Here is a 24,113-nt window from a genome sequence, read left to right as displayed (position 1 = left end):
TTGATCCTTAATTTCAGTAGCAGCTGGCTTAAGAGACCAAATGGATCACCATAAAGTCAGAAGGGCATCTGTGAACCTCTCAAATAATGCACGATATCGATACTACTCCCTACTTATTTTTCTGTACCATCCTCAAATTTTGCTCTGAAGAAACAGATTTCTTCATGTTGCTTCAGCATCTTCAAAACTGCATACTGAAGTTCTATGTTTGGCAAAACACTTCAATTTTAAGTTTAAAAAAAAGTTCTCTAAGCAGCACAGATGCTAAGATAATTCATACTGAAAATGAAAAGGCTACATAAATCCAGGATGTGCTCAACAGGGTGATAAAGCTTAAAAAGAAACTCAGTTCAAGGATTCATCCTTCTACTCCTCAGTACTTGGTAGAATAGATGCAGCATCATAATTATACTAAAGATACACAAAATAACATCAAACACTGATGTAATTTCAAATCTCATTGACTTTGCCATAAGTGCTCGAGGAAGAAATTCTTGCATTTTAAGAAAATACAATAGAGGAGTCATCTGTGCCAGTGCCCTTCACTGTAAAGTATAATTACATAAAAATCCCACAATTCTATACAAATTCAAGACTTTTAGATTTTACTCTATAGAGAAAAACTGTGGAAGCAATGAAGATGCTGCTGGCACACTTTTATGCCTGATCAATCTGCTGCTTCAAGTAGAATGTGTAACATCAACACTAGTAGATTGTAGGATAGGCAATCATTTTCCCAGTCTCAGCAGCCACAAAACCTGCTTGCAGTTCTAGAGAACAGTCATTGCATGCCTCATCATACAGGCTGCGTAGGAGACCCTTGTAAAGAATACAGACTGTCTTAGATCTTTAAGCCTAAGAAGAGCATAGAATATTTTCCAGCACATTATAACAGTTTGCAGCATTTCGAGATTGTGCCCTGAGTATATTTTCTCCTATCCAATGGTCACATTAAACTTTCAAATTAAAGACAGAAAATTTTTATTTATTTTTAAAAGAGGAATGGAAAAAAAGGAGAGGAACCACAGAAGAGCTCCCCCAGGCAGTTGTTTATATGCATACATACATTTGGGAGTATCTTGGGATAAGTTAGATAAACTAGAGCAATCTTTGCCCTGGGAAGGCTGAGTCATTGTTCTCAGCAGGAGGGAAAACTGCATGGTCCACAAGAAGTGAAGGAACTGATAGAAGCATCAGAAGGTAATTCTGGAAACACATTCTACACGCAAACTTTTTAAATACATTTTTCTCCTTGCCAAATGTACACTCTATTTTCATATTTCTGCCATTATAGACAAATTCACATATATTTTCTATGTTAACCTTGGACTACAATGTAAATTCACGTAGCATGGGATGCTATAAAGACTAAGGAGAAAAGGAAACCTGATGACGGTTCGTTTCATAACTAAGGATTGGAACGCTGTCTGAAAGACTATTTCAATCCTCCTGACAAACATTCACTCTTAACCCAAAACAAATCTTAAGGGACAACTCTTCAGATTGACTTCAACATCACCTTTCAAGTTTCAGCTAGAAGCAGAATTGCCAATACTTGCATTAATTCTCTGCACCAAGAATAGCAATAAGGACAAAAAGGATAAACATGACTTCACCCCAGAAGCCAGTGGGAATTTTGCCAGTAATTTCACTGAAACTAATGGGAAGGGGAATCAAAACTATAGCAGTTCTTACAACCTATATTTCCTGAAACTCATTTCTAGTAAGACATCAAAACCTAGTTGTTCATAGCACCGACACAGTTGGTTATTGTGGTACCATGGCTATGCAAAACTTGATTGTGACTTAAGGCTCTCTCATTTCTCCTAGCACCAAAAGCCATGCCAGCAAAACACAGAATGATTTTCCATTCAACATGGGAATTTGTACTTCTGATTCTTAATCTGAATGGCTCAAGTAGTTCTCAGTATATTAGTATCAAAATGCTCTTTCACAGAACAGATGTTATATTTCTGCATTTACTGCTTCCAGCATTTGAGGATGATGACATCCATTCAGTGTCAATGTCATCTCTCCGATGCTTCTCGTGTCCATGAACTTGAAGCAGCACTGAAATGTTCTGGAGTGAAATAAGAAAGCCAACACTCACTTAGGCACAGGTATAACAGAACGCTGCCTCATTTTAAGTTATCTATCAAAGTCGTTAACAGATTTGTGTAGTCTGCCAACATTATCTTTTCACCTTCACCTAGGTTAGACAATAGTCATCCTTCCATTTCTTCCAAAGAGAGATTAATTTGGAACCAGTAGGCTGGTATCTGACAGAAGCAAAACCAATGCAGAAAAAGTGCTCTTAAAGCACTGGCTTAATTTTATCTCTAGCAGCCAATATGGTCGTTCTTCTTTCTCGAAGAGCTATGATACCAATTTCATTGACTGTATTGAATCTATTAAGAAAACCAAGTTTATATTGATGGATGTTTTGCTTTGAGCTTCAAAACAAATTGATTTAGACTCTCCCATCTAATAATTACAGAATCATAGGGATTAAATAAGACTGCTGGAAATCAAGTCCAAACCCTGCAGGGCAGGATCCCTACAGCAGGTTACATAGGAAAGCACCCAGGCAGGTTCTGAATATCTCCAGAGAGGGAGACTCCACAACCTCCCCGGGCAGCATGTTCCAGCGCTCTGTCATCCTCATCATTAAAATGCTTTTCCTCAAGTTTGTATGGAACTTCTTATGTTCTGGTTTGTGCTCATTCCCCAGTGACAGAACAACGGGCATAGCTGAAAAAAGGCTGGCCCCATCCACTTGACTCCTGCCCATTAGATACTCATAAGCATTGCTGAGATTAACTCTGTCTTCTTTAGGCTGAAGAGTCCCTGGTCTCTCAGCCTTTTCTCAGATGGGAGATGCTCCAGAATCCTAACCATCTCTGTAGCTCTGTTGGTCTCTTACTAGAAGTTCCCTGTCTTTCATGGACTGAGGGGGATCACAACTGGATCCGGTACACCATATGCACCCTCACCAGGGCAGAGTAGAGGGGGAGGATTATGATTATGACCTTTGATCTGCTGGCTGTGCCCTTTCTAATGCACCCCAGGATCCCATTTGCCTTTTTGGCCATAAGGGTACACCGCTGGCTCATGGTCACCCTACTGTCCACCAGAACACCTAGGTCCTTCTGCACAGAGCTCCTTTCCAACGTGTCAGTCCCTAACCTATAATGACACACAGGATGTTGGACTGTTGAACATGGGCTTGTGAAATCTCTTGATTTGTCTCTTGAAACTTGCTGAGAGTGCTGATGATACTAAGGTGGGAGGAGTGGCTTACATGCCAAAAGACTGTATTGCTTGTAGGAGTCTCTATTTGTTAAGAGAGGCAGAAAAACAAAAGAAAAAGAATAGGTGTCCAGTTTTAAAGCAGAACAGATAAAACAGACATGTTAACTGTAAAACAGTTAAAAGTTTTTCTAATGGGTTTAATTTTAACATTTGCTAAAAATATTTGAATACAAAACAATTTAGATAAATTCAAATGCAGAGGTCCTCATCTATTTCTTGAACACAGAAAATGTGATTTTTCTTGTTATTCCTCCTACAGTGATCGGAAGGTTTCAGTTTTCCCTGAGCTGTTCATTAGAGGTTGTTTACTGACACACAAGGGCTCGCTTCCAACACAGAAAGCAAAATTACCCAAATTAATTCTTGGTCCTTTTGCAATATTATCTCCAGCATCTGCATACCTGGCACACAGCATTAGAAGGGACTGATGTCATTCCATTAGCCTGTGAAGAGCAAAGGCCCAGCTAAGACACATGAACATGAAATATAATTTATGAAAAGGAGGGCAAAGATATTAGAACATTAAAAAAAGAAAAAAGTAATGGAATAGTTTTCCTTCAGTTCAGTCCTCTTTCCAAACCCTGATCTGAATGATTCAGCCATGTATCTCTTCATCAAGTCTTACTTGAGACAAAAAGAGTGTTTTCTTCTCCTATTTTAACTAGAACCCAAAATATTACCTTCAGCAATAGCGCAGGAGAATTGCACACTGTCTTCTCTACAGACAAGTTCCCAAAATTCTGCATGTCTTTTCAATTTAGTTAATGATTTATTATTGTTATTTGTATTATTTTATTTTCTCCAAGGAAATTATTTTCTACTCTCTTCAAACTTTTAATTATGAGAAAAGCTAGTATGTTCTTCAGCCTTATTCCTAAACAAAATCATCTCAAGTCAAAAGAGCAAATGAAGGAGCGTGATATCAGCAGAATATGAACTTGAATCTTCATGTGTGCCTTAATAAATGCTTTCATTTACCAAAGATTACATACAAATAAGTTTAAGAACAGATCTTACTATTAATATCAAGACAACTTCATGAAAACGAGGAGTAAAGCAAAGCAAAACAAAAGCCTTCTAAACACTAAAACAGATTTTTTTTTTCCAGTTCCTGTTTTGCCTACAGAGAAAGAGTGGTGGAACAGAACAGCTTTTTTGCTAACCTGAATGAACAGTTTTCTGCCTTCCTTCCATTTTTTTTAAACATTACTTTGCTACAGAAATCATGAAAACAATAGTAAAAATATCAAGCAAGTTTTCAGGCAAAAAATCTTCTATTTTCCATTAAGAAGCAGTGAGGTTCAAAATTAAATCTTAATTCAATTTTAAGTTATGTTGAGTGAGGTCATGCATACCATTACCATTATGAACATCAGTTTTTTTGTTCAGCTAGAAAGCTACAAATTTTTTAGCCATCTTTCATTTTACAAGCTATTAATAAATCATTTTGTCATCTGTAGAATATTATTCATCTGAGGACCATCATGTCATAAAAATACATTAAAACATGCTCTCATTACAGACATAGTGATTATTATAAATCCTTATTTTCAAGTTTTAGGATTGAAACTCACTTCAGCAGATGCACTTAATTAAAACACGCAGCAGCCAAAGGTCTCTCTAGAACAAAATATAATGACAGTGCTGGAGTACAAGCAAAACAAAGTCCATTTTCAAACCTTTTCATAATTTTGCATCCCATGAGGGTAAGTGTTGTCACACATTAAAATCCCTCTAATATTAGATAGTTTATACTTAAAGAACAGTCATCTTTCATCATGAGTATCTACTATTTTTTTCCCATGAGTTAGTAAAAGAAGTCTTCTTTGTCTTTCTTTGGATCCATCAATTAGCATTTGAAGAGATTGACTTCAGCAATATGTGTAATAGGAGGCTGCAAGTAATGCTTTTTCCCTTGTTTGCAATCTTAGACACACTTGTAATGCCCATAGCACCTACCTCAATCTGATCCTACAGCATTTCCTGAGATGAAGAGAATTTGCCCTATTGACAAGGCAGTGCATCACAGACCTCATGCACCTTTGAGGCACCTGTTTCCTTACTCATTCTGATGTAAAATCTGGCAATTTAAGCACCCTTCAGAACATGAGATTAAGCAGCTCATGGTGACAAGAATTCTACCAAGAAGCAGTAAGTTGAACTCAAACCCCCCAGCAGCAAAGCATTAAATTCCACCCACTCCTCAGAAAGCACGTACAGGGGACCTGCATCATGTGCTGGCAATGGTACTCATACTCAACTGCAGGTCACCTTTAAAAGCCTGTAAATATTTACTGAAATTGCAAGTGTTAAAACTTCCAAGTGGTATTTAAAGTTCTCTTATGTTCATATTAGGACAGTGACCATCAGATCCTATAGAGCATTTTCCTGGATTATGTAGGAACAGTATGCTTTCATTAGGCATAAATATGGTTTCAGAACATGCATGACTTCAACTGAAATCACTGCAAACAGCATAAGTAGATTACTGAAACTAGTACTCCTATCAGTTTTTACTGCATTGGTAAAATTGAGTCTTAACATTGGGTGATGTACAGAGAAACTATCAGCTGAAAGGTGCTAAAGAAATACCTTCTTATTAGTAAAATGGAAAAGTCCATCAAAATAGCAGAGAAAGAACAAAAAAGAGAAGCTTTAGTTCATAGCACTCATACCTACAATAATACAGTTTGAATGCTTCTGTCTTTCTTAATATTTCATCACCTCAGAACTTTTTCTCATACCAATCATGATGCTTTGGACTTACTTATTTCTGGCAGTGTAATGAGAAAATCTTTGATTAAGGCTGACGTGGTTCTTCTGGCAATCATTAAGGTAAATCCTATTCTATAAATCATTCTTCAGTGTGAACCTGAGCAATATCCTATAAAGCACTCAGTGTTAGCCCATATTTATAACAGAGATGTTTAACCCACTTCCATTATCTTTTGAAGCGATGCACAATCCTATGCCAAAATATTTGGCATTTTCTCCTTAAATGTTGTGCCAAGATTACAGGATCTTGATTCAATGTTTATGATTATAGTACTTCAAATGATTACATTCATGCATAGTTTTTTCCTAGTGGGCAAAACAAAACTTACATAGAATATAGTTTTGTTTTGTTTTTTTTTTAAATCTCCTCTGAAACTTCAAAATTCAGTAGTTGCCAAGGTATTCAAAACCTAATCGGTAATGACAGATTAGAAATGGTATTTTCCCAGTGGAAGAAGTGTGAAACAGTCCAGTAAAAACCTGCCTTACATTTTCCTCAAAACATTCACAGCAGAATAATTACTCAGTTTACATCTTGATCATGATATTCATTAATTTGTTAATATGTGAAGGAATTTAGACTCTTATTACTATTGCAGAAATCGCAAAGAATCAGATGCATTGCACAAAATGTGAACTAGGATGTTTTAAAATGTGTCATTTCGTCTCATCCAGCTAAGAGATATAGAAGCCTCTGGACAAAACCAATGGGGATTTAAGAAGGCAAAATGCTGAATAGATCACATGGCAGAAAAGTAAGCACCCAAGAACTGTGTATGTAGAAAGCTAAGAGATATACAAAGAGCACTTAATTAATGAAGGTACCTAATTACATTTTATGCCATTGGAAAAGGGATCTCTTCTTAACTTTCAAGGAAGCAAAAAGATAAAATTCCCCCCATTAACCAAGATTCTTGTGTCTAGCTCTACCTGATGCAAGAGCTGATAAGACTTCACTCCTAACAGATTGATGGACTTCACACTATCAGTACTGACACATCTAATCTGACAGTAACTGTATGCTAGTCAGGGCAACTGCAACAGCTACTCTGATCTGCACCAAAAAGCAATGAAAACTGACTTAGAATAAAGAGATACAAAAATGAAACCAATTAGCAGTATTAGTTTAGGACCAGTGCAGCATCAAGAGCGGAGGCACCACACAAGCACACAAGGAAAAGGAGGATGGCGTGAGATGAGATTTAGTAAAGAGTACAAGCAGAAACCAGAGTGAGTAAAGTTTCATGACCTGAAGACAGCTATTTTTAACCAACCTTGCTATTTTCCCTAAGCAAAAACTGCAAAAACCATGCAAGTCTGACAGTATCTCAGATCAGGGTGCTTGCAGCAAGGCCAGTCATTTTGAGCTAACTCTGAGTTGATGCCTTTTAGTACGGTTCAACAGCATACACTTCAAGGACAACAGCCAGTTGAATCCTGTCCTTATTTTCAGATCAAGAAGAAGGGAAATAAGTATAAAAGGCTCCCATGTAAATTTATTTTGATGCATGGCTAAAAGTGACAAATAACATGTAGTTATACTTTTATATAAACCACACAACATACATGACTAACTGCTCGTCATCAAGAAAAGATTTCTTTTTCCTTTATTTTTTTTAAGATACAAAAATACCACATTTGTATAGAAAAGCATGTTCAGTCTCTGAAATGAATGCTTTTAAAAGGTTTTATCTGCTTTAAAAAAAAAAAAAAAAACGAGGCAAAGACTTTAACTTTTCTCATGCCTTCCCCCCTCCCAGGTTTTGCTCTTCAGATGGAAGGAAGACATCACAAAGAATCAAAACATTTCACCTGAGACAAACCTTTGTAGTACCAGTCACAAATAATGAAGCAAAGAGGAAGAGATGGATAATCTCCAATCATTTTTACCTAATGGCTCAAAATCACACACATTCAGCACTGACTGCTCAGCTTCCTGTTCATGTGTTTGGTCCTGTGAGGAAAGGGCTGCATGTGAGGAGCAGCAGCCACCAGAGCACAGAACTGCCCATCTTGAATCCTTCATACCCTTCCACACCACACAAAAATAAAGAATTAAGCAGTTGCAGTTCTCTTTTGGGTCAAATTCAGCTGTTTCTTCCCCCAGAAAGATTCTTTAGAAAGATTCAAAAACTTGCATCTGTAATTCATCCATTCATTCATCTTATACTATTTTAAAAATTCACGAACAATTTGAGGCAACTAAAATTTCATTTTATAACAAATAAAATATTGTCTGCAAGGAAAAAACAAACAAGAAAACCACACCCTTCCAGCTGTAAGTCTGAAAATCTTTTTCAAAATATACTTTTGTTGTTTTGTTTTGTAAGTTGCCATCAAACATAAACTGATAAAATTGAATTCAATGCCACTGGTAACAAACATTAGGGCATAATATTAACTGCTGGAGATCAGTTGTTAGATACTCACACAAACACACCCTTAGGGAAAGGATCTTTTTCTGTCCTTGACAGAGAAGTTGATAAATTCACCATTTCAAAGTGTTAGGAATGTCCAATCAAGTACAGTGTAGATTTGACCCATCCTACTTGAAGGAAAAAGATCCATCATTAAGTACTTAAAGTTTTCAGATAAATTATCAAAGAATATGTCTCATTACATTTAAAAGGAGACAGGAGAAGGTGAACACGGCATCATCAACCTTGAACATATCCAGATCTGTTGGCTTTTTATGTGCCCAGAATATTCAACACAAGTTCACTGAAATCTTGCTATCAGTTCTAGAATCCATCGGATCAAATCTACTGATAGGAGAACAAGGCTTTTTAATTTTAAGATTTATTGCTATCATTGCAATGAGATTTCACTTCTACAGAAACAGACATCCTTTCCTTCATGTTTTCAGAGACTGTGAACAGTCACAGACAGAAACATAGTATTACTAATAGAAACACTACAATTAAACCCTTTCTTATCTGCAGTCTCTCTCTCTCTCTCAAAAAAAAAAAAAAAAAAAAAAAAGGAAAAAAATTAGTTACAGAAAAATTCAACCAAGTGTAATGAATTTTATCACACAGCAGCTGTTCAAATAAACCAAAGCAAATTTGGCTTAATAGATATTTGATGAGCATTAACTGGTCTAACAGAGACCAGAGAAAAACATAGCAGTGTTGTATATTCTGCCATACAGTACAGATTTAAATACAGTAAAGAATTCAGGGGAAAAAAAATCCACAAATATTTCAGTTTCAATTCTGCTAAATGATGCTGGACATTCAGATAATTAACATAAAGAGTGTACACAGATTTGTCATTTTAAAGAATTGAGCTGATGGCATATTGGCACTTTCATCTCTGCCCATAATTGGAATACTTTTGCTCCAGCCAGGGAAACTGAATTTCTAAGAGTAAAAGATTTGATGCTACATACTGTTTTACTTTATGAGCAGTGATCTAAAAGTAAAAGAACTGAAGTACTTTTCTGGGTCGCGTTATGCAATTCTTTTCTACATTATACAAAGCAGTCCACATAGGAACAGAAAATGAAATTTATGAAGTAATTTCCTAACAAGTGATCACTGACAGACAAAATAGTCACGCTCTCTGAGCTGCTCTTTAAGACAAGGGGCACACAACTTCTGTTAGCAGAAGTGAAAATTGAACTGAGTATATTTTCTGACTGTTTATATAGCTTTAAATATAGTAGCACACTTTAATGTAGTCTCAGTACTTCAAAAAAAAAAAATTATTTCTAACCTTTTCTCGTAGGAGTATTGCAAGTTTCTCCATTTCAGCAAGTCAAAACTTGAGGAACTGTGAGAACAAGACTACATTATAACAAGGAAAAAACAAGGATCTGGTACAATCGCTGCTCTTAAATCATCCCATCCCATCCCATCTACTAGCCACAGATGAACTTCTAACTCCAATTGAGGCATGAGAAAGGCACCTGGCTTTAATTTCTTCATTTCCATGCCATAAAGGCTGAGCTGCAGCAGGTGGAAATAGCAAACCCAGACCAGAGAGATTCTGGGCCAGACATGCCTCAGTTTACCTTTCAGCTCCAAGGCCCACCCATTTTGCCCAGTCTAAGGAATTATTTGCCCATTTATGAGGTGAACCACACTTTTCCTAAGGTGGGAAGGACTCACTATCACATCCCATAGCTTCCCCCTTAACATGCACTTTCATTCTGGAATACTTAACAGAAAAACATGAAGACAAGAATGAGTCCTCAGTCAATGCAGGCTACACCACAGCACAAAACTCCTGTTCTGAAAGGGGTATTTCTCCCACTGCTCTTCTCACTTCTCCTGAGTGCACTGCACAGCCCTATCTCTGACTGGGGTTTCCTCACCTCCTTGACTACAACGTTCTCCCTTCTGCTTTATTTCTAAATAGTGAACACTACTCCTTTCTCCCCGCTGATCTGACAACTGAATAGGGCTGATCGAACATGATATTGTCTTTACTGTGTTTTATAAGGGACTCAGAAAACATAAGGACACAGCAATTTGTGCTGTTAATGTGGAGAAAAACAGTGGAACACCCTCTTCTTTTGAGAAACGAATTAAGAGTTTTCAGCTGGAAGCTTTTATAATTTCAGTACATTCCTTATCTGCCTTTGTCCACAATTGCTGACAACAGCTCAACTCTCACATCCATCCCAGCAAATTACATGACTTTAATCAAGTGGCTGTGTGATATGTTTGGTGACAGCAGATTTAGTTACCCTGCTGTGATAAAGAGTTGATCAATGTACTATTATTCTTTCCTTTATTGGCTTTTCTTCTTTCCCAGCAAGCCTAGACTACAGTATTATAGACAACATTTTCTACACTTCAAAACTTGCTGCCCATTTCTAAAACTAAAGGCATTATTTCCTGCATCAAAGTCTATCTCAAAATTCATTATTTTCTTGCAATCCTATTATTTTTGAAGAACCAAATGTTTACTGTATAGAAATTTGTATATCGTTCCCCATTATTTGGAGATTTTTTTTTTTTAAGTAGCTCAAAACAACTTTTTTTTTTTTTTTAACAATTATGAAATAATTCCTGCCTTACAATCTTCCAGAGTAGAGATGAATATAGCATCAGGTAATAGATGCAGAAGCACCAGGTATCTGTGTATTTGTGAAATACAACTTCCTTGGACATATTTAATAACTCTGCTTCTGACTGAACAGCCACAAGTCTTTCATGCTCTGTTCATATTTTGTCAGCTACATAACACAATACGACTTCTCTTCAGTGACCAGAGCAAAAACATTTTCGGTAAGCTTGTATAAACATGTTCAAAAATACATGTTCTACATTCACTTTTGGAAAATTGTTCAGAGAAGTTGAAGAATTTGATTTCAAAATGCTTCACCCAATGTCAGTGATCCTACTAGTGAGTTACTTAGCTCTGCACTTCACTTAGGAAATATCCTCTTTAGCTGTAAAACGCCATCACAAAAGCAACAGGACAAGACAGGACAGCATTTCCTGAGTAGCTAGTTACTTGGCAGATGCATTTGAAAGTCTCCTATCCCAATCCAGTTAGGGTTATGACAAAAGTACAAAACTTTGGAGTAAAGGGCAGATTTCAAATTAAAGATGAGTCTCTTCCATCTGTAGAGCTTGCCCTGCTATTCAGTGCGCTATTACATATTAAAAAACGTGTATTAAATATAACTTTACATTGAAAGTGTAATTGAAGGATCAGAAAAGCAAAACTCCCCTTCAAGCTTTTTGCTTTTACTGCCATTATCTGTCTTACTAAGCAATGTCTTTATCATGATGTCATTTCTTGTAAGGTAATAATTGCAAAGAATGCAGGAATCATTCATCTACAGCAGAAGTTTGGAATGGGCACTTAACACTGGAACCTACCTTTACATCTTGATTGTAAAAGAAAATGGCCCATATGGTATAAATATCTTCAAGTGAAATGGGAGTTCATGAATTTATAGCAAATGTGATAAGGGTAAAAAGATCTCAAGAGGAAATGCTGTGATAATGGTCTTTTAATAGACCTGAGAGAAGAAAAGGATAACTCTTAGCACAGCTGAGCAAATAAAGACACAAATCAATGAGAGAAAACTTGCCAGTTAAACAAAAAGAATCCAGAACAAAGCTTGTATAATACAATGATCTGCCTTCTAGTGTAACCTAAAAAGCAAAATTCTCTTAGTGAGACAAACCTAAAAATATTAAAAGAAAATAAGAATGAAGACATCTACATTAGTGAATTTTAAGAGCTTTTAATTTGCTTACTGACTGAAAATGCACAATACAGTTCACAAAAGCCACCTGGATGAAATATATTTATATATAATACATACTTTAAATCAATGTAATGTTCTTTACCTCCTATGAAATAATTTCAGAGTATGTAAAATGCAAATCTGTGTTCATCGGGGTATTAAAATATCCACTTCTTAAGGAGATAACCTGTGGTTTCAATTACTTAGTGGTAAAAGTACTTCTGAACTCATGGTCTGTGTTATTGGTTCTGGAGTCACACATTTAATTTCCTCATGCAGGCCTACTCTAGGGAAAGAAATGAATTTCTGAATGAATACTTCGGAAAGGACTAAAACTTCATTTCTAATTAGCTCAAAAACCTACAAACTGTTATTCAAAGTTCTCAGTTCTTCTCTCCAATTGTTTTAATGCAGACCACTTGTTTCTGTATTATCAGCAATTCTGAATCCTTCCTCCTATCTTTCTTCTGTTTGTCACCTTTAGCCCTCAGCAGTTTAAGTCAGAATGCTCCAGTGACAGACACAAGATCTTAACAAGCGTGACTCCTATAGCCAAGCATTCTTTTAAAACACAATCTAGGTGTTGAGATACTATTTGGTGGATCTGCTATGTAAGAAATAGAGCTAACACCATCCCTGTTTTCTCTGAGATTAGTTTGATTTCATAACTATGCTACCCGTGAAGCTAAGTGCCATATAAAGGATAGAGTGAAAATATATATAGGTCATTCCAAAACTAATGCCTCCTATTTATTTCCATGCAAACTACAACAAAGACCGAAATAGAACAGTTCCATATAGGAAATTCTCAGCTATAAAACCCTGTTTTTCAACATATTCACAACCATTAACTACGCATTTTCACCAGCCATGAACAAGAGCCTGCATGCTGTTCTTATAAAAATCTGCCATATATCTAGAAGCAGACAGAGATCTCAGAGAAAGGAAAGAGCATAAACCTTTCCTCATCATATTCTGTGTTTGGTGCTGTTACATTAACATGTCACATCACAAGACCTATCCACATTTCAAATCAATATTGCTACGATCAGTTTTATCATGCAGTTCACCACCAGTATACTTCTGTAAGATGCTATTGAGTACATCATGATGTAAATTAAACTAATGAATACAACTGAATAAACAGCTGCTCCCTCACCTCTACATACAAACAAAAAAGTACCCTTTTTTGAGCAAATTATTAGTTTTAATTTATTATCCTGCTGTTCAGGAGTGTGGTATTGCTTACCATTATTGAGACTTGTGTTAGGAAGTTCTCATTTTGCTTCCCACTTCTCGACCTTTATCTTTTCTATTTCTCTTAAAAGTCACACTAGAAAACTCCAAAGCAGATTTGTGAATTTTTTGAGAGAGTGGTGAAAAAGAAAGTGAAGTTTTTAGTTACACAATCAATGCAAACTACAGGTCCTGAAACAACAAAGCCCAATGAGAGAACCTCTGTGAAATGAAATGCAGCTGCAATATAATGACCAGGAAAAGGATTTAAGAGTTATTGCAGAAAAATCCCTAAAGCCCCCATTAGAATGAAATAAAGAAAGTAACTAAGGCATTTGGATTATACTATCAGTTGCAACTGAATCAGGTGAAAGCAAAAATTCTAGTAATTTCTAGGCTTTCATCAGAATATTGCACTGTTGATAATTAGAAGATTATAATATTTTCCTCAGTTATCTATGAAGTAAAAACATGTGGCCCGCCATTGGTGTGGGTAGGGCTTCCTTGTGCAGCAAGGTGCTTCCAGCAACAGGGCACCCCAGCAACCACAGCCACCTTTGGCTGGAGCTGTGCAGTGGCCAGCAGAGCCACTCAATGCGCAGCAAAACCTGCTGGAAAAGTCACAGCATTCTTGGAATGAATCTGAAACAGCCTTTCCCAGAGAAAAACTCACCAATCATGTCATCTTCAAGGTTTATCTTTATACCAGATACTCCAGCTGATGAAATTTTGTTCTGCTCTTTATCTTTCCAATGAAAGATAAATACTCATGCTATACACCACATCAAAACCAAGCCTAGTGCCAAGAAAACCTCTAAGCTGGCTGTTTTAAGCCCCAAAAGACCACAGTTTTAGGGAACACAGTTGGAAATGGCAGATTAATCAAAAGAAAAAAAAAAGCTTTCATCTGATCTGCCAAAATAAAAAAAAAAAACAAGTGGCAGATCTAATGATTGGTAACGTTTTGGGGACAACATTTTCTGCACCAGCAGAAATACAAAAGCATAGAAGACACTTCTGAACTGCTAGGTAACCGTTCTTTTGCTCAAGGAAACATGCTTAGTGTTGGTTAAAGCTCTCTATACCCTTGTATTTGGACAAAATTTGTACTTTGGGCATTTTCCTATTCTGCAGTACCATCTAGTGACATTGCAACGAATGGGAACTGAGCTTCACTGCAATGCTGATTTTTGAAGGCACAATTACTGACGCAAATCTTGAAACTCCCACTTTCAACCATTTCTTGCTTGGCTTGTTACGAACCTTAGGATGCCCCTAAGAGAACATGTATGATTAGAAGGTACAGACTACAATAAGTAAATATATTCATGAGCCAGACACAAGGCGCACTCTGCCTGCTTCCTGCTTGAATGGAGAAGATTTCAATTAACCTATAGGTATTAAATATCCCACTGTGAAACTCACTTTAAAATCAAACTGATTAGTAAGATCCCTATGTTAATCTGCTGCCCTACCTATCAGGCAACTATGTAACAGTATCTTAACAGCACAGGAAGTAATTTAAAAAAATAAAAAAATAAAAGCTAATAAGTTGTGTCATTGACAAGGGTAGCTGCTTCCCTGGTTCCCAGATCTCAGCTAAATGTGCCTTCAGAGAAACTCTGAAAAAATCCAGATTGGAAAAAAAAATACATATATTAAGCACAACTTAATACTTAATACATGAAAATTCTTAAAGTGTTACAATATTACATTAAATTGTTAAAAGACTATCTGTTAACAATGTTTTAGATATTGTACCTATAGAGCAAAAGACTGCTTGATTTGTAGTCTGCCTTATCTCAGCTTTACTGGGGAGATTGTGACAGACAGAGATAATGAGATTTTGCAATGTCACAAAAGGTAAACAAAACCTTAAAGTAAAAAATGAAGTCTTTTCATACAAAAAGTTTTAGTATCATTTTACACAAAAGAAACTCATCAATCTGGATTTTATAAAAGCTTTTTCCCCCCCAAGCCATTACTCTTTAATACATCTCACAAGCAAAACCAGAATTTTCAATGCCTATTAGTAATCACAAACCCAAATACTAGAACTAGTACTAGTACTGTGTCCAGTTCTGGGCTCCCCAGTACAAAAAAGACAGGGATCTCTTGGAAAGAGTCCAGCGGAGGGCCACAAAGATGGTGAAGGGCCTGGAGCATCTCCCCTATGAAGAAAGGCTAAGTGAACTGGGTCTGTTTAGCCTTGAGAAAAGAAGACTGAGAGGGGACCTGATCCAGGTTTATAAATATCTGAGGTGTGGCGGCCATAGTGGTGAGGCCAGTCTCTTTTCAGTGGTACGTGGAGACAGGACGAGGGGAAACGGACATAAGCTGCAGCACAGGAAGTTTCGCACGAATGTGCGTAAGAACTTCTTCACGGTGAGGGTGACGGAGCACTGGAACAGGCTGCCCAGGGAGGTTGTGGAGTCTCCTTCTCTGGAGATATTCAAGTCTCGCCTGGACGCCTACCTGTGCGACCTGGTGTAGGGAACCTGCTTTGGCAGGGGGGTTGGTCTCGATGATCTCTAGAGGTCCCTTCCAACCCCTACAATTTTGTGATTCTGTGATTCTGTGAACTAAAGAAAAAAAAAAAAAAGCCAAATGCACATATACAAGGAAAATCTTTGAACCTGCAATATTTGATCAGGATACAGATTATGAAGCTTAAATACCTATTTTTATGTTGTAGTTGTTCATGTGTTACAAACTGTAATAATTTTTCTCTAGCTAACACAGAGAATTTCAGTGCAGTATGTGACTCAGTTCCACACAAAATGTTGTATAAAGAGTACTTCAGATACAAACAACAAACCAGAATCTCCAATTTAAAAAACAAAAATTGTTTAATAAATACTAAGATAATCTGTGGACTGGGCAGATATAGGAAAGCTTCTGAAACTAAACTAAACTAAACTGCTTGTGATCAGAGCCAGTGTAGGACAAGCATCCATCTACCTGGATTTTCATCAGAAGAGAAAGGTAGAACCATTATCTGTGCCATTATATGCAACAATAAAAGGCTCATCACCCAACAGAGAATTCATCCAAGAGTTTCAGGAATTACAGGCAATCTAGCTTGTGTTGCTGTAAGCAGATGACATCAAAACATTCAGGTGTGGATATTACTTGATGTTGTAAGTCTTACCAAAAAGCAATGATACATCAGTATTCTAGGCATTCATCTCTGTGCCTTTCTGAAAAGATACAGCATAAAACTTGCAGTGGATTTATCTCACAAAGGGTCAGGCCCTGAATAAGAAGTTTCAGTAAATGCATGTCTATCAGAAATTCTTGGTAGTGCTCAATTTTGTTGTCTTTGCATTCAACAGAAGGCCTGCCATTGACTTCTTCAGGGCTAGCAGCTCCACCCCCAGCCAGCCAAACAAATAAACGAAAAACAACAACAAAAAACAGAGGAAGGTCAAATAAAAAGGCTTGAAAGCCCTAGAACCATAGGCACTGAAGTCTGGACTCCACAAATTTGAATAATTTCAATAAACCGAAACAAACCTTCTCTGTAGCACCATCTAGTGATACTACATTGGTTTCACAGTGAATCAGTACTGCAAAACAAATCTTCACACTAATACTGCAACCTCCGCACATGAATGCATTGTAAGCAGCTCACACCAGTCACCTGAGAAGCAGTTTAGCCAACAGGTTTAGCTGTGTGTGAAACAAATACCTCCAGAACAATGAAAAAGAAGTTTGGCTGAAGAACTTTGTTCTAGGGTTTGCCAATGATAATGTCATTTCAATATGAGCTGAAAACAGGAACTTGGAATTCATGTGTGTAAGATGTGGATTGGCCAAGCCATGAGTAAACTGTTTTGCCACATTTAATTCAAATTTAGGACACGTATTTGAGAAAAGCTGTCATATAAAAGGTTTCAAATTCTAGGTAACTTGCACTGTATCAGCAACTCTGAAAACACAGATCTCACTCCTGAGACCTTCACAACTTTCTCCTACATGGGGGGCTCAGAAACTGATTTTAATTTGAGAAATATGTGAGAAAAGTGGCAGACGTAATAGAATTCTCCTCATTTTCATCATGAACTGCTGCTGTTGCAGGAACCATGTCGAGAAATCACAGAATTAAATGAATTTCCTTCAAGATGAGCAAGAAAGGATATCTCTGCCTGTAGGCTGACTGAGACATAAGGTATGGACCTCAAAAACAGGCACACTGCACATAGCCTGGGAACCTCCAGGAACCAGTGAGTTCTAGCAGCATGGAACTATTCTTTGTAAGCTCTGATTCATGATCTGAAGAATTAAATTCCCTTCTGTCACTACTAGATATTTTTAATCCAATACCTCTGTTTAACTTCTGTCAGATGCTATACTGATTCTACTTATTGAGACATCAAAAAAAGATTGTGAAAATGCGGAAAGTCTCAAACTACACAGTTCAGACGTTGTCTTGACCTTCCAGTAAAATCTGGAGATTCAAAAGCAGTTACCAGACCACCCAGAAATATCTTTGATTGGACCAAGTTCTGACAGCACCAATCTCCTCTTATCTTACGTGAGACAATTGAGTTTTACTCAGCAGTAGACAGAGCCACTTTTATTCCTGAGCTTAATGTCGCATCAAATGTTCTCTATCATTAACTTAGTGGGGACAGTGTTTCTACAAATAAATTTTACTTGCGCACTTAAGTAAGTCTCCACTAAAAAGGAATGCTAAAAATTGTCATTTCTTTACTTTAAAGCAAAGGGAAAAATTCAAATATCCTTTCCTCTTCTACCACCTGACTTAGTACAGATAGAAACAAGTACCACAGATTCACAGTCACAGAATATCCCAGTTTGGAAGGGACCCACAAAGACCATCAGTCCAATCCCTGGCTCCACACAGGACAACCCAAATTCATCAAGGGATAGTGCTTTCTTGGTGCTGCTTACTCTTCCTGAGCAATTAAAAGAGATGCAAAAACTAGGAGGGATGAGGCATTATATAGACACAGTAGTATTAAGACATATTTAAATTCGCCACCACCTCTCTCACAACTTCTTATGAAGCCTTCAGGAGACCACTCACTGCAGGTCTCCCAGATTTACAAAGTTAGCAGTGACTTAGGCATAAACTGGTGTCAGCACACCATCCATACCTGCACTTCCAGGAACAAATTCTTCCTCCTCCTCACTCCCTCACCCTCCTCAAAATCATTTGAAATTGTGTTTAGAATATGCTGGGGTAGAAAAAATAATAATATCCCTATTAAAACATAACTTTCCAGAGCCGTCCTAAGAGAAGTGACTGGTAAGACATCAACAGAGTCCAAAAACCTCTGTTTTGTGTATAAATATAGCAAGAATCAAAGTAGAACTCAGTTTGTAATTCTAACTCTCCTGCTCAAAAGACCTGCAGCACAAACTAAGTCAAGCATAAAGAAAACAACTCAAGTAAACTCACCAGAAAAAGCCATATTACGCTCCTGTTCTTTCCACTTTTATCCTTCATGTACTTCCTAACGCATTTTAAAAAATCTGGAAAGAACGAACTGATCTCGGGTTTAAAACATTTTGCAGGCAGAATGAGATAAACTTAATTACATTTAAATTCCTTATATAAGGGCTGAGACGACTAGAAATGCTGACCGCACACTAATGCAGCCACACTAATAGGCTCTGTTAATTTTCATCCCAAGTGAAAAATAACAAACATGGAATGATGTCTATTCAAAGTACTTTTTAATTATGTACTGCCATATTGTATCCTACCATAGATTAGAGAAACAGCGGCCAAGTGCCACTAAAGTAGATGTTTTAGTGTAAACACAGAACAGTAGCAACATAATCACTAATTAAACCTCAGGAATCATTAAAAAATAAAGATATAACAGCAAATTAGCTAGGGAGAAAAGGCTCTCCCCCTCTCTTACACAATCTCTGTCCTTCTGCACAAGAGTGGCAAAACCAGCAATAGTGGACTAAAACAGATACATCTGCTTCATGCCACTGAAATTGTAAGAACCACCTCTTGTGCCTTACAGTCAGCTCAGAGAACTGAACAGACAGGCAGGAAAGTAAAGGGAAAATCTGATCAATGTTGGTTGATAATATGAGTAATATTGGCATTCATGAAATATATACCAACGTATCATCTATTTAATCAAATCCTTTATATGACAACCACACAAAAAAGAAGTCATCATGAAAACCACGTGTGTTTTAATTCATTTCATAGTGTAACTCATCTAATGCAGCTTGTATCAATGCTAAAACATGACCATGCACAAATCTGTAAGATTTAAAGAACGCCGCTCAAAAAATGCAAATGCTACAAATGATTCCATAGCATAGGCCTTTTCTCAGCTCTAAAAGACACCTTCTGCCTCCATCTCCTTCATTCCAATCAGGGCTGTAGGTCAGCGCTACCTAGGAGCAATATATTGATATTATATTTACAAAAAAATAAGCACTTCATAATCATACTGGAAAGAACAAGACTACCGTGAAGATAAAGTAAGAAGATTCTTTAAAAGCTATTATTTCCCCTCTCCTCGCCCTTCAGATTGGTGCAGAAAGCTCCTACCACTACAAGACAAGATATTTCTCTTTGTGCTTTGGAGCTTTATGCAGTTTCCTCCACCTTTGGCAGGTGGAAGCTGCTAGGGGCTGTATGCACTCAGCTTAGCTTTCCCTGGAGTGTAGCTGAGCTCCACCTGTCCAGCTGCAGAACTAGATGTTGCATCCACACAGAATCCTCAGGACAGCTCCCTCCGTGATGATGGCCACCATCAGCATCACATCAGGTCTTGCAGCCCTTGCAGTCACTTGGCACCCCAAGTGACACCATGAAAAAATGCAACACTGTAAATTGTACCCTGTAGAGCTGCAGTTTAAGAACTGTTGGCAGACTAGCTCTAGCATCAAGTTAAAGTTATATATTAGTAAATCTAAATTTCTGGACAATTTGGAAAGAAGATGATGAAGGGACAAAATGATTCCCAGGAGCAGAGAGCACAGGAAATGGAAAGCCTTTTCACAGTCTTCAACTTTCAGAAGCTGTTGATTCTACCCCCTGCAGAGCTCTTTGGTAAAGCAGGTTCCACAAGAGGTACGTGTCCAATGGAAAAAGAAAACTATGCCCCAAGTAGTTGTTCTGCAAGCAGGTTTCGTGGCTAGAACTAGTTTTCCATCACTGAAGCTCTTTCCCATTCAACTGCAAATAGCCCACATGTAAGTAACTGCTCCTGGTGACAAGTTTGAGCTTTGCTTACTCTGAGAGTTTTTCTGGCATTCCCAGAAGACAGCTGCCCCAGTAGTTATTATGAGGTGTGGGGATGGTGGCAGTTCTCCACACACTGAGCACACCATGCCTGACTCCTCGTGCCACAGGCATATGCAGTCACCAGCGGCCAGCAGCTCAATATGAGCCAGTGTGAGGGCTAAGGTACTTAAACCCACTCCAGTGCTTGTTCTCTCACCCTGTTGCCAGTAAAAATGATAATAATTCTATCAAGTTCAGCCATGGGCAGAAAGCAATTCAAAAAGAGGATACAACAGCTTATTTAAGCAAAGGCACTTTTCCTCTCCATTAGGTTTCCCACAGTGTACAAATAGAGTAGAGGGAAGGATGGCAGGCAAGTGGAAAAAAAAAAAAAAAAAAAAAAAAGACTGAAGAACAGCCACAAATGTTCCTTTTCTCCAGAGAAAAGCCTGCTGAATAATGAATTTAGCAGGGAGTTGACACCACGTAGACGTTCAATTGAGATCTGAACATCATCTATAATGAAAAAAACAATAAGAAGGAACTTTTACATTCTCCTATAAGAGAACTTCGAAGAAACGCACAAACAAACTATGGCAACAAAAAGGCATTTACCATTCCATTTCATTTTCATCCTAAAATTGCTCAAGGCTCAATTCATTTTTAGAAGACAGTTACATTAAAATGAAAAGAAGTAAGGGTACAGAGGTCAATCTCACCATGCAAAATCCTTCTTAATTATGAATTTCCGATACGATGATTCTTTTTATGAAGAAGGCAATGCCAAAATTAATTAGAATCCATACACTTTAATCCATGACAAGAAATTAATTCATTGTACAGGTGCCTTTGGGATTACCACTATCTCTAGAATTATTTCTTTACTTAAAACGAGGCAGATATTTCCATATCATTTTATCTGCAAATGATGGCAGGAAATGCAGGCCATCATAATGAATTAGCATTCCACTGTAAGCATAAGCTTGTAGCATAACTATGTACAAAAACCTGTTCAAATTCCTGTTTCAGAACAAGTACTCAAAACCAGCATACTGCTATGGCTGTATCAAGTGCACAGCATATGACATACTCCCTAGGTATTATTATGATCTTAGTAATTTTAACACAGATTTCTTTGAATCGCTACTTTATCTTTCATAACTTGCATACCAAGTATTTTCTCTTGATAGTGCTATTCCACTGAACATAATCACTATGTTGAATACAATGGGATTGTAATCCATGTTATAAATGAGAAATATTTATCTTCTCTTGCCTTCAGGAAAGAAGAATGCTAGTAGTATTCAGTAATTCCATTTCATGTTTAGGGGTTTATTTCACACTGAGAAATGCACTATTGTACTACATCAGACAACCACCTGGGGGAAAGAGAGGAACTTAAGGAAAATTACCATTTCACACGTTTGAACTACTTTTGCTCTGGAAATGATTCTGGAAATTTTGGTTTGCAAGGCAGAAACAGAAATGACAAGAGGTACACAGCTCCCCTCCACGTGACCAGACAGGCTTTTTGAATGGAAGAATCATGGGTTTCTCCACAGGTTTCTGTGTGAAATCCTCTATCCGTCCTGGTCTGAGGATGCTGAACCAAGCCAAGGGACCCGGATATGAGCACAGCTTGGCTCACCAGGGTCAGTACAGACTGGTTACGTACAAGGGGAACTCTTCAAGTGTTTCTACTCAGTACAGTCTACAAATCGGTTGTTTAGCGAGCAACTTCTCACCTTTGGACTTACGTTATGAAAATGAGATGTCAGAATTTTAATGCCCCATACATTTGCTGAAAGTTACTTTGGCGTTTCCAAAGTTCTGCAATTCGATGTGTTGGTTAACTCTGTTCATTGCCATAACACACAGAACACAGCTGCAGTGTGATCAGTGCAGACACACAAAATCACCTCCAGGGTGGACAGCTGATGGAAGGGCTCAGTAGGAATTTCCTGGCAGTTGCAACCTTTCTCTTGGAAGAACAGATGAACAGCTCCAAACACGTAATAAAAATAAATAACCTGCATATAGGTACCAGAAGTAATTTTATATTCCAGATGCCATTTTGGAGGCCTTGACTGTATCTGAAGAAGCAGTGCCTTACATTTATGCAGGAGTCATATTCTCTAAGGTAGCCCAGCTGATGTGACAGCAGAGCGTGAAGTTCTGATATCAGATGTTGCAGTTTGAAGACCTTTGTCTTAACAGCCCAGCAGCCATTATAACCAAGTCATTTCCCACTCTTCAGACCACCACCATATGCTTTAGCTCAGGTGTATACATATTTACTGCGGTGGACTTGATTTACCTATGTTCCTTAACAAACAGGAAAATGAACCAGACCTACTGGCTTAAACATTCCAGTTCTCTCACCTTTTCCTTTTCACTAATGGAAAGGGGAAAAAATAGGGGAGAAAAAGAAGAAAGGTCTAACAAAAGCACTTGCTGAAGGGAAAAAAAAGAAATTAAAAAAACCATTTTTGTCAAACATTTCATTTGTGCGCTCTGAGGCTTGAAGAAGAGAACATTAATCCAACGTTAGGTTGAAAGATCACATGCTTGCTGTAAATACACAAGCCCATACAACGTTTTCCATTTCAGTACAGTTAAGCTCTGTGAGAAAACTGTTTAATAGGCAGCTCAGCTATTCACCTCAGCAATGACAATCCCAATGGCCATTAGAGGCAGGAGAATATCTGATACTGTCATCCTATCTAAACAATGCAGCTTGAAAGAATTAAATTGCTTGGTGAATTTCGAGTCTGCAGTAATGAAAACAGGAGCATACCAAGGAACACAAGGGACATTATTTACGCTGCTTTTTAGGCATCAATACACTTTTTGATATGCATGTTTCTGAATTATTCCATTAGAAACACACAAAGATGAGAAGTGCTGACAATCTCCAAGACATTTCAAAGCCATATTCTTTTTTTTTCCTCCTCTCTTTTTAAAAAATAACCCCAAAGTACTAAAGATTTATAGCAAAGATTGCAAATTAAGTGATGGATATATCAATAATATCATTGTAACACATTTCTAATAGAATGTAGATACCTTGTAAAGATTTGGAGGGAACTGGGGTCGATGCTGTTAGTTGAATGGTGGGGTTTTTCTGATTTTTTTCTATCTTTGTCTTTTATATGTGTTTGTCTCTTTACACTCTCTTGCCTGTACATGGATGAATGCTATTTCAGATCAAATGACAATACTAATTTCACCAGCTCCTAAAGAAGCCCATGTCCAAAACAATATGGGCTGGTGTTCACTGTCTCACTCACACATAGAAGGTCTTTAAAGGAAATCTATGGATTCAAGCCTTTTATCAATACATTTCTTAAC

At 37.5% G+C, this 24,113-nt stretch overlaps 1 long non-coding RNA gene across 3 annotated transcripts in view; it reads right to left on the bottom strand.

Annotated features, from left to right (window-relative positions):
* LOC109369774 (uncharacterized) overlaps nucleotides 1-24,113 on the bottom strand; it is a 187,081-nt gene that overhangs the window by 55,542 nt on the left and 107,426 nt on the right. The window lies entirely within an intron of this gene.

Source organism: Meleagris gallopavo, chromosome 13, assembly GCF_905368555.1.
Source record: "Meleagris gallopavo chromosome 13, MGAL_WU_HG_1.1, whole genome shotgun sequence".
Lineage (NCBI taxonomy): Eukaryota > Metazoa > Chordata > Aves > Galliformes > Phasianidae > Meleagris > Meleagris gallopavo.
This window is presented reverse-complemented; position numbering and strand designations above follow the sequence as displayed.